This window comes from Homalodisca vitripennis, chromosome 4, assembly GCF_021130785.1.
Source record: "Homalodisca vitripennis isolate AUS2020 chromosome 4, UT_GWSS_2.1, whole genome shotgun sequence".
Lineage (NCBI taxonomy): Eukaryota > Metazoa > Arthropoda > Insecta > Hemiptera > Cicadellidae > Homalodisca > Homalodisca vitripennis.
This window is the reverse complement of record NC_060210.1, coordinates 146,870,814-146,882,609: the sequence shown is the minus strand read 5'-3', so window position 1 is coordinate 146,882,609 and position 11,796 is coordinate 146,870,814. Positions and strand designations below refer to the sequence as shown.

Here is an 11,796-nt window from a genome sequence, read left to right as displayed (position 1 = left end):
ATGTCCTATTCTTAGTCTGATTATATTTACTATTTCCCTTCTGCTAAGTCTCATATCTTGGTACCATGGTAGTAAAGGACTGATCAAATCAAATCAAATCAAAACATCCTTTATTCCATATAACATATTACAATGCATTGGTTTGCGTCAACTTAGTACAATCATGTGTAGAGAACAATTTACATAGGAACAAAATACATAGGAAGGACTAAATAAATTACGTATTGCTATTAATGTAGTCATCTACAGAATAGAAACAGTGTTCAATAAGATAAGCTTTAAGCATTCTTTTAAAAACAAAATAAATCCTTTTCAGCTCTAAGAGCATCAGGAAGAGCGTTAAAAAGGGACGTGGCATTGTAAAAGGTGTGATGTTTAAAAAAAGTAGTGGAATGGTAAGGAATATTCAGTTTATGTTTTTGTCGAAGACTGTATCCCGACTGAGGAACAAGGACCGGAAAACACCATGGTTCTGCTGTAAGAAAAATCAAGGTCTGAAAAACATAAATGCTTGGGAAGGTAAGCAATTTAAGTTCCTTAAAAACAGGCCTGCAAGTCTCCATTCGACGGATGCCAGCTACTATTCTCACTGCCTTCTTCTGCAAGACAAAAAGCCGTTTTGTACGACAACTTTCCGATCCCCAGATTGTCACCGCATACGAAAGATAAGGGAAAATTAGAGCGTAGTAGGTTGTTAAGAGGATCGCAGCGTTTGTAAAAGGTGCCAGTCTACGAAGCACAAAGACTCCAGAACAAAGCTTACGTGCTACATAATCGATGTGGGATGAAAAATTCAGGTTTCTGTCTATAGACAATCCCAAAAAACCTAACATGCTGTTCAGAAAGGATTTCCATATCATCGACCCAAACGCTGAGATTATTAATGCTATTAGATGAGATTGCGAATTCAACAATTGCGGTTTTTAGCAGCATTTACCCACTAGACCATTTTTCCCTAAACCATTGAACAATCTTATTAGACTCCACAAAAGTGCTAACCTCCATGGCCTCACGACATTGGTTTTCCATTACGATGGACGTGGTCGTCTGCAAAACAAACACAACTGGGCCTCCGCATTACAACTCCTGAGGTCGTTTACATATATAATAAACAGAAGAGGCCGAGTATGGAGCCCTGTGGCACCCCCGCCTTAAACGCTCAGCACATCCGAGTAGCATCGCCTCACAGTGCCTGCAGCATCGATGAAGGACACTTCTACGCCTGTCGACGATCCCTCAAATAAGATGAAAGCCATTGGTTCGCCACTCCTCGAACTCCAATGCCTTCGAGCTTTTCCAACATGATGTCATGGAAACCAACATCGAAAGCCTTCCGAAGATCGAAAAAAGAGACACCGGAAGCAGACCTACCTCTATCCAAGGCATTTACTATTTTGTTGATGAGCGTAAACATTGCATTTGACAGTTGACCGTCCTTTAACAAACCCAAACTGATTCTCAAACAAAATACTGTTGTGATTAATAAAAGACCATAATCTATTTAAGACTGCCCTTTCTCAAATATCTTTGAAAACGTTGATGTGATAGATATTGGTCTAAAATTATCGAGTTCATCCACTCTTCATTTTTTAAGCAAGGGCTTTCACAACAGAAAGCTTCAACAAATCTGGGAAAACTCCACCTTCGAATGAAACAGTTAATAAGGTGAACGAGTGGGTCAACAAAATATATCACTACATGACATAAGCAATTTAGATGATATCCTGTCGCAGCCAGAAGACGTCTTTGGCTTCAAAGACCTGATGATATCTGTTATCTCTCTCCTAGTAACTGGTGATAAGAAAAAATGAAGATGTACACAATCCAGGCTGCACATAAGAATGAGGAATACTGGATGAGGTTGATGCACTATTAGACACATCAATAAAGAATTTTGTTAAACATGTTTGAGACCAGTTTTGATCACTGATATCAACTCCCTTGTCATCTTTGACGGTGCGGAGGGACATTTACATGGAGACTGATTCTTCCCTCTACTTTCATTAACGATCTCCCACATATTTTTTGACTTTATTAGAAGATTTTTGTATAACATCAAGCACCTTAGATGACTTAGCAAGCCTAACACAAGACTTGTATTCTCTCTTCAATGATAAGTAATGCTTTCCTCCTCCGATCAGAAGAATCCAAATCTTTAGTGAAGCAAATACCTCTGGAGAACCATATCTCTAAGTTTTCAATTGGTGATCACTCAAGGACACTTTGCTGCGTGAGGCACCTTTGCGAACTCTTCTTTTCTTTTCAGGAAAAGCCTGTTCAAAATAAAAGGAGATTGAAGATTGGAATAGACGCATTTTATCATTTATAGTCCCAGCCTCATAAACATTAGACCACGTTTCCTTGTCAATTAGATATTTGAAAATACGGATATTATCATCAGAAAACGATCGCTTGAGATAATACTTAGGATGACTTGAGTCACTTGAAGTGGGTAGTTTGACACTGATCACTAGTGCATGGTGATCGGACAATGCAGTAATTAAAACGGAACAACTACAAAACGTCATCAGAGAGATCGGTGTAAACATGGTCCAATCAGGACTTGGAGTTTTTAAATTCCCTGGTATAAGATTTTACCTTATTTTTAAGGTCATGAGAAGCCATGTGTAAATCAATCATCAACTTTAACCATCAGACACAGACAAGTCGACATTGAAGTCGCCCACAACAATGGTTCTGATATCTGGACTTATAATTTTTTTCCAGACATTCTGATAAACACCTGTAAAATGTCGTGCTCCTGTATTGAGGACGAAAAAGGGCTGTGGCTTATAAGCAGTGATTATCAAAAATGAGGTGTTACTAAGGTGAAACCTCGCAGCAGCAAGCTCGCACCTGCCTTCCAAGACAATAACGTGAGACATCTATTACCTCAGAATTGATTGAAGACTTACTATAAATACATACACCTCCCTTATGAAGAGTTTTTCGACAGTAGGCTGTGATGCCATTATATCCGTAGAAAAGATGCAACTTCAAATTCAAAGTCTCTTAAATGGTGTTCCGAAAGGCAAATTATGTCTGGATCTTCAGATTCAATGAACATTTGAAAATGGTCAAAACTTACTTGAAAGACCCTGAACATTATGGTGAACTATCTTTAGTTTGCAAGGTGAACTGTGCTCAGCTACAGTGGTAGGGTCATTTGAGACATATCCTCTAAAAAATGTTCTCCTTGGGTGATATCAGATGGACTGCAAGGAACCTCCTCGGGCAGAATTGGCTCTTTTGAGGCATTTTCCTCCAAGCCAGGAATTACACTAACAGTGTCATATCCCTTTTTAAGACCGAAGGCAACAGAAAACACTTCTGAAAAACAGAGTTCCTAGCTGATGGCTACCTTTTCTATTCAGATGCCTAACCATCTCTGGCAAGATGTTGCTTCTTCACACCCAACAATTTGCCTCAACAAACATTACACACAAAATTGTTGCACATGACATCCAGCTGATCATTAAAATCAAAACAAAGCTCTATATGTTATATCAGACCTTACTAATATGCTATTAACAAAAACCATAGTATTAGGAAAATGGGTTTTGGTGGTGAACACAAGGTCGGCCATGTCATGGAGGGTCTCACGCTTTCCATGGCCACCGTTATAGCCAGCCCCTCCATTATACCATCTTTAAAAATTGTTTGTTCCCACATGAAAATATATGACAGAAATTTTTTCACCAGTGTAATTCAACAATTTCTCTTTTATATCCTTAATTTTGCCACCCGGACAAAGTTCCACTATTGCTCCCTTCTTAAAGCTTATTTCACTTGCATATCGAATAATTGAGTCACCTATTAATAACACATTTTCATTAAATCTAGAGTTGTTACTTCCATTACTCACATCTTCGACACAACAACTCACTTTGAAGAGTAGACTGATTTTTAGTCAATTGTAAGTAGGAGTCATTACCTGTTCTTTCTCAGTCACAGACTGAGTTTTAATGTGGCGCATTAATTTAACATGGTCTTTTTCTTGAAATTTTTTTTATGCTTTGACATTGAACTTTGAGATTTTTGTTTCCATGTTCCAGATACATTTCTTATGTAAGAAACTTGTACATCAAGTGGTTTCTTGTGAACCTAAACTACTAAACTTATTACTACATTCAAAGCGAGCTGACTGCTTTGCAACCGGCATGAGTTTTTATTCGTTCCCTTTAGTTTTAGTTTTTTTTGTTTTAACTAACTTCCAGCAATTTTCTGCTGATTTCTTGAGTATTACAGGACTTACAATTTGTTCGGCATTATCACTAAAGCTATCAGCTCTTTGACAGATAGATTTTCTATTTACAGGAAGATCAACTACATCAGTTTTTATTTACAGAGTCATCAGGCAAACTCGAACCCATCATGGAACCATTCGAGAAATGGTTTTTGTACATGAGAACAACAAAAATAGTTGAAAATGAACTTTGCATTTAGGATTACATTTATCCCACATTCATAACTATTGTTTTGCTGAGTGCAAACTAACAGAAATCAAATTGTCAGGTGGGATTTTCAAGTTGGTAACAGTTTGTAAGAGCAGGAAGGTCATTAAATGTTACTAGAGAATCTAGATGATAAGCCTGGTGTCTAGATTTGTCAATAAAAACAAGAGACCAGTGAGAACCATTCCCCCCATTAGCCTCACCCAGGATATCACTGACAGCAACAAACACATAATTGCATGCCTGATAAGATGGAGATTTTAAAAGATCCAAAGCAGTGTTACTGGTCTTTTTAATCAGATGTGACACGGAGGACTGACAAATAAGCACTGACCCATATCACCTACACTACTTTGCATAGATGAGAAATATTCATGGATGATATTATCATCTAACCATTTATCAGTTGTCATTTGTTTAAGATTAGAAATTTCTTTCTTTGCTAAATCAAAACTTTAGGTTCAGATTCTCTATACATTTATTTTTGTTTTCATTTTCAAACTTAAGAGTCTTAATACTATTAGACCTGTCATCTAACTTAAGCTTGTACGAGTCTTTTTCGGCAATGATGGATGAGATGTGCAGATCCCGCTGTCTCAGAGAAGCCTGCAGTGTCTCAATGCGCTGGCTCAGTGAACGCATTTCTGACGCTGCTTGGTCCTGGATTCTGAAAGACGTATCCTTTTCCTCCTGTCCTTACGTCCTTCTCTAAATTGAGTTTTGACTCTAGCACTTTCACTTCCGCACTTAGAGCCTGGAGATCGTCCTGTTTATTTTTACACTCCACATTTAAAAGGTCCAAAAAACGAAGCAAACTGGTAATATGTACAAATAATGCTTCAAAATCAACGTCAGGATTGTTGGCAGCAAGAATATTCAATTCTCCCCACAGAGAAAGTAAGAATTTCTTCCTGGTTATCATCGTGCAATGGAGTTTCATAAATAATTTCCTCCATCATATATAATAAAATGGTAAATTAATGAAAAATTTTAAGTTCAAGAAATTGAGTTTGGCCACTTGAGCGTATGTCCGGTATAGCTACTGTATTTCACTGATTCCAGAACCCCAGGGCTATACTCATACGAAACAAAGGCATTGAACAAGCCAACGTTCAGGACAAGGTTAAAAACAATTAAGACAGGTTAAAAATAAAAAAAGTAATTAAGACTCTTATAAATAGTTATTATAACAATAAAAAGTAAATTGTGAATCAATTACAAATATTAAAATACAAAAGTTGTAAGCCAGATAAGTTATAAGCATAAAAGGTGACAATAATAATTACAATGCATACATACAAAACATTTAACATTAAAATAATAAAAATACACAAATATAACAATTAGTTAAATAAGTCAAATAGCAGTCAGATAAAAGATTAAAATAAAATAAAAATTTTAAAAATTTTTTTAAAACTTTAAAAACCTTTATAACAATTTTTATTACGTTTCAGACAAGAGATGATAAGAATAAATTTAAGAATTGAGGTTGCAAAAAGTATACGCCATCAGTGGGATCTGAACCCGGATCTGCCACATTAGGAGCCAGTCACCTTATCAAATGAGCTATTTGATTATTCATAATCAGTTAACAGAACTAAACACTGATAGTTCAGTTTATCCAACTGGCAAGAGAAATGAGTTTTTTTTGTCTTAAACAGTCACTGGGCTTTCCAAAATGTTATTGTTAGTGTTAATATATGTCAAACTTCAAATTCCACTGTTAATCTTTCAAACTATTGAGATTATGTGATGAAGTCAGTACAATTAAGTTTTTTAATAATAAGAGTGAGGTTATGTTATGAGAAGATTATACAATTTTAAAACTTCAATTAAAAATAGTCTTACAGTCCAAGTCCATGTCTTCAAGGATGACACTATAGTGAAATATTTACAAAAACACAGAATTATAGACCAATGGAAAACTAAAATTTTATATAATTACTTAAATTAGACACCACATTATAGAGCTTGTCAGTTCAAAACCTGTTACTCTCACTGAAAATCCACTCACTGATAGGTTGTACACTCCTATACCACCTGGCCTTTGTTGTATATAGCAACAAGTTGTTTTTTTCTTCAAGTATCTTCCTCTTTTGAAAAGATTTGAGGTCAGTTAATGGAAGGGCGATGTCTTGAACAGATATTCCATTCACCACTGCCTCTTTTGCGAGCTTGTCAACCATTTCATTATATTTCAAACCCACGTGGCTAGGTATCCACTGAAAGGTTATTCTAGTCTTGGAGTCTACACAGTTTTTTATTATTTCAAGAGACATGTTATCTTTTATTATGCCATCACATATACTTTGAAGTGATTTGATGGCAGAAAGAGAATCAGTGCAGATTAATATGTCACAGTTGGGGAGGTTATTCATAAGCTGAGAACACATGTATAGAGCAAAAAGCTCAGCTGTATAAATCGATGCATTTGGTGAAAGTTTATATTTCTTTTTCACATTCAATGCTGCTCCTGTACCTTCGCCTGTTTTAGACCCGTCTGCAAATATTTTGATCCTGTCTCTATAGGTTAAGTTGATCATTTGGTTAACTATCTGTTGGAAAACTTCCGGAGAATTATCTTTCTTAGTTAAAATTTTATCATCTATTGTATCATTGATCTGTACAGAAATGTTTGCTAGTTGAGGGGGAAATTCCCAATCAGTAGATCTGAATTTTTTCTTATTCATTTCAGGAAAGTCTGGGGTGAAGTTAACCATGGAATCTATGGCCTCAATATAGAGTGGAGTCGTTTTACATTTCCAGTAAGGGTTGATGTTGATTAGTAGTTGTAGGTATAGGCATCTGTATCGATTTTGGTTATCAATATCTGTGATAGTTTTATACACAAGTCTTTCCGTTAAAACTTTTCTTCGCAGGTTTAAAGATTATACAGCTGATTCAGATTGTAAGGCGATTATAGGAGATGATTTGAGGGCTACTAAAGCTATCCTTAAAGCTTGGTTTTTAATTTTTTCTATTTCAAACCATCTATGTTCTGAACAGTTCCCAAACAGAAACGAGCAGTAATCAAGTTTAGATCTAATTAAGCATTTATAAACTGTAAGTGCGAAATGAGGATTAACACCATTTTTTCCACAGGTAATCATCTTGATGATATTCAAATCTTTACTGCATTGGTTTATTAAGTTGTTTATGTGTTCATCAAATTTTAATTGATTATCGATCGTTATACCGAGCATTTTAACTCTTGACTCAATTGGGAGTTGTTGACCTTCAACTTTAAGATTTATAACATTGTGTATCCTCTTCTTTCTAGATACAACCATAGCTTTGCATTTACTCACACTTAAACTAAAGCTCATATTATTGAAAAGGTTATCAATATTTGTGAGTGCGGTCAGCATTTTAACCATTACTTGATCAATTTTCTTATTACTTGAGTACAAAGCTACATCATCAGCATATTGTAGCGATATGACTCCTTCAGGCAAACAATTATTTATTTCTGCCAAATATAATGAGAATAGCAATGGGCTCAAGGTACTTCCCTGAGGCAGACCTTTATAAATCACTCTAGAAATGATGCCTTGGTTTGAAACCAAATTAAGTGATCTACCCACAAGCCACTTTTGACAATGAATGATAAACTTTTTGGGAACACCATAAATGTTCAACAACAAACCTAGAAGATGGGCAACGGGCAATAGGGAATAAAGTCAATTGCTTAAATGAAAACAAGATAGACGTAGTGTTAGATTAACCAACAATAGTACCATAGAACGGAGAACAGTTAATAAACTATGCGTTTGTGACGACAGGTGAAAAGTCTCTAACAGTATAAGTATGAATATTGATCTCTATGTTGGAAATTTCATTTTTCATGATAGGCTATGAGTATTTTTTGTTTCTTGTATCAATATAAAAATACATCGTCTATGCACTATCCACATTATAAATATTCGATTCCAACTTCTACAAAATATTAGGCACGGACTTTACAAAAAGTCACTCCTATTAAACACTCTTTAAAAAGTATAAATACACACTAACTCATTAATTATTCATATTATTACGTAAATTATATTTGATAAACATGTGTATATAATATTTATGTTCCATCTCCCCCTTGAATACTCTTTAATTGCATTTACAACCATACAAAATGTTACAGGTTTGGGGGGTACCGATTCCCACAAAAAATTCTATAAATATTTGTCATTATAAAAAAATAAAAATTTAGTATTTTAGTGAACGCTTTATTTGACCATGATATGGTTAATCTTGGATATTCAACGGTATTGTCTAGGCGCTGTATCGATCTAAATTATTGTTCTCTGGATCGGTGTAGTTGAGGTTCTTCAGATTGATTGGAGTGAAACTTTACATCTAAATATACATAGATATTAATTTGGCAAAGCTGGAGTGTTGCCTTCGTCTGCCTTTTTTTGTTGGGTTTATTGATTTGTCATTTGGTGTTATTTTTATTCCTTATATGTTGCATAATATTAATTTCTGCAATATGTATTAATGTGTCTTTTAGCTTTATTAATTTTTTTAATAATAGTTCTATTATTATTTTGTTACTGAAGTTGTGAAATTAATGTCATAGTTATTTGTCAATTTCAAGTACTACAAACGTATGTACCTTGTAACAAAAAGTGCGTTTCCTGAAATAAATTAAACAAATCTGTGAAATGGATTTGTTCGACTTGCATAACGAAGACATAAAGGTTGTAGCTACGTTAGTTCTGACCACTAAATTGTTATAGTTTTCTGCTTACTGTCGTGGCTGTAATGCAATCTGCGGTCCCGATTCCTCTCCAAATACGAGTACCCACTACAAGACTCTTCTCTATGCATCTCCCTTCCTCCACCTTATTCTGCTTCTATCGCTCGGCAAATCTTCTCGACAACAAAATCATTTTGATTTCATAATATTTTAGTATTACGCAATCTAATGAGGAGGACACTATTGTTTAATAATTATATAATAATACGAATTTTATGTATAAGAAGAAACATGTCGATCTATCGTCAGCTTTGATTTCCATCAAATCCATTGCCACAAATATTATACTACTTACATATTTTTAACGCATTGTTGAATTGCCATTTGAATTAAATACTTATTATGAATTAGTAGTTAACAAAGAGTAATGGCATTATGGCATTACCTCGTACACATAATGTTTTATAATTTATGATATTTAATTCGTAAAAGTAATTCAAATTACCGTAAATGCTGCTTAACTAATGACGTCAGAAAATACATTACCACCATGTTATCTCTTTATTATTATAATAGTTTATAGGTTTATTCCTGGATTATGGAACCCTTATAAGGGTTTAATTAAATGGCCGAAACGATAAGTGGGACAAACCTAAAATACAGGTTTCCAGTTATATCAGGACAAAGTACAAAAAAATAATTAATTTTGTTAAAAACTATAACGCGAATAAAATTAGAGCGGTACGTCATACCGTACATGTGTACGATGGGGCTGTTGGACCCACACCAGTCACGGTGATGTCTACTGACTGTCAACGAGAAAGTTACGGGAGATTAGTTTCTTAATTTAAATTAGACTTAATTTTAGTACATATTTAAACCACTGCATTGCTGCAATATTAATCAAACAAAAAAGGTATTCTACACTAAGAATGTAATAATAGTCTATTAGTTACATTAATATTTTTATGTTGAGAAAAATCATGGGCCTCAAAAATTATTGACGGTAACCATCTAATATTTCCAGTAAAAGGTACGAATAGTAGCGAGCACATTTAGTATCACAAACAGAGGACGCACCAAAATATACAGTTTACGTTTCTGACAGATTGTTTGAAGGAATTCCGTTTGACCTATAACTCTGATAGCATTTTTGGAGAGTAGGGCAGCAGTTAATCCATCAGGTACGATTTCTCTTAAGAGGGGATCACCGTGGTACTTAATCGTGTAATCTGGTTTGTTGAGATCGTTCTTAGGCAGTATAAGTTAGAATAATAACAAAAACTAATACAGACACCAACGAGCTCTGAAAAATTATAAGTAGGCTATTGTATAAATTAATGCAATTCTTAACTAGTGTTTAAGTGCAAATATCGTGCTTTAATGGTTTGTTTGGAAGATCGAAATCTCACACTTTGTACATATACGCATATTCCTCGTGCCTTGAAATAGAAAAGTACAACTTTATCCTTTAAAGCAGTTATAATCAAAAGGTTTTGAGAATATTATTGATACTGTACACTTAATGTGGTTTAAATGATTTACGTAGCAAATTATATATGCCTATAAAAATCAAAGACTTCTGATGAACAGTCAACACTTCTGTCTGTGTACCTCTCTGCTTTATATTGCAACAACGCTTCCTACCTCTTTGTAGTTCACCGTTGCCGTTGAGTTTTAATTTCGTTCAAATTTACTAGAGTACAATGATCGTTGTGTTTGTGGGAGTGAATGTGTGAAGGCTTAAAACTTTTGTTTTCTGCAAATTTAATGTTTTGTGCGTAGTGAAATTGTTTTCTCGTCATAGTTTGCGTTTTAACTGGTATGTTACAATTTACATAATTTAAAATAATGTTTATGTAAAACAATCTGTCTGCTTGCTATTATTGGTCATTAGAGGACTATCAAGATGTGTACACAAAGGGCTCAAATAAGTTTCTACCTACTCATTAATTTAGAATTAAGCTCCACAGTCATTTATTATTATATGCTGAATTGTTTATTAAATAACGGCCTTATAAAATATGTCTCATTAGAGACCTAAAACAAACAAATGTAGATAGGCCTACTTAACTTGCAATGCAAAGAATTAAATGTAGCCCTTTGATGAAATTGTTCAAACTATATAAGTCAGCTATACATCATTTAACAAGATGATTTCCATTTAACTAAGTGGCTAATGGATATGGTAGTAGAATAGTATGTGGAAAGTGACAGCAGGTTAGAACTAGTGATTTTCATAAAAGACAACCAAAACTCCTACAAAAAGTATGTCTACTTATATTAGTCTACTTATTATGTAGGCCAGTATTGGTAAAAGATTATAACGTCAGTGAAGGAACAATACCGCCTAAGTGACAATTCTAAAACTTTACAGGAGGCACAAAAAACTGCACCATATAGTTTACGACAGTTAATTTTGCATAAAACTTTTCGTAGCCTTTTAAATATGTTGTTTAAACCATACAATATAACTTTGAATACTTTTTCTTAGTTTGCATTTAGTTATTTCACTTAGGCGGTATTACTTCATTGTTTTATTGTTTCTTGTAACTTAGACGGGCAGTTTTAAACTTTGTAGTTAAGCGGTATTAGATTATAAAAGTACTTCATATTTAGCAGTTAAGCGGTATTAAATCAATTATTTCA

General features: G+C 34.4%; 1 protein-coding gene across 1 annotated transcript in view; it reads left to right on the top strand.

Annotated features, from left to right (window-relative positions):
- Positions 1 to 10,830: 10,830 nt before the first annotated feature.
- LOC124360272 (serine/threonine-protein kinase BCK1/SLK1/SSP31) overlaps positions 10,831 to 11,796 on the top strand; it is a 34,939-nt gene continuing 33,973 nt past the window's right edge. Inside the window, exon 1 of the mRNA XM_046813729.1 lies at positions 10,831 to 10,969. The gene's annotated coding sequence lies outside the window, so the exon portion shown is untranslated. The remainder of the gene's footprint in view (positions 10,970 to 11,796) is intronic.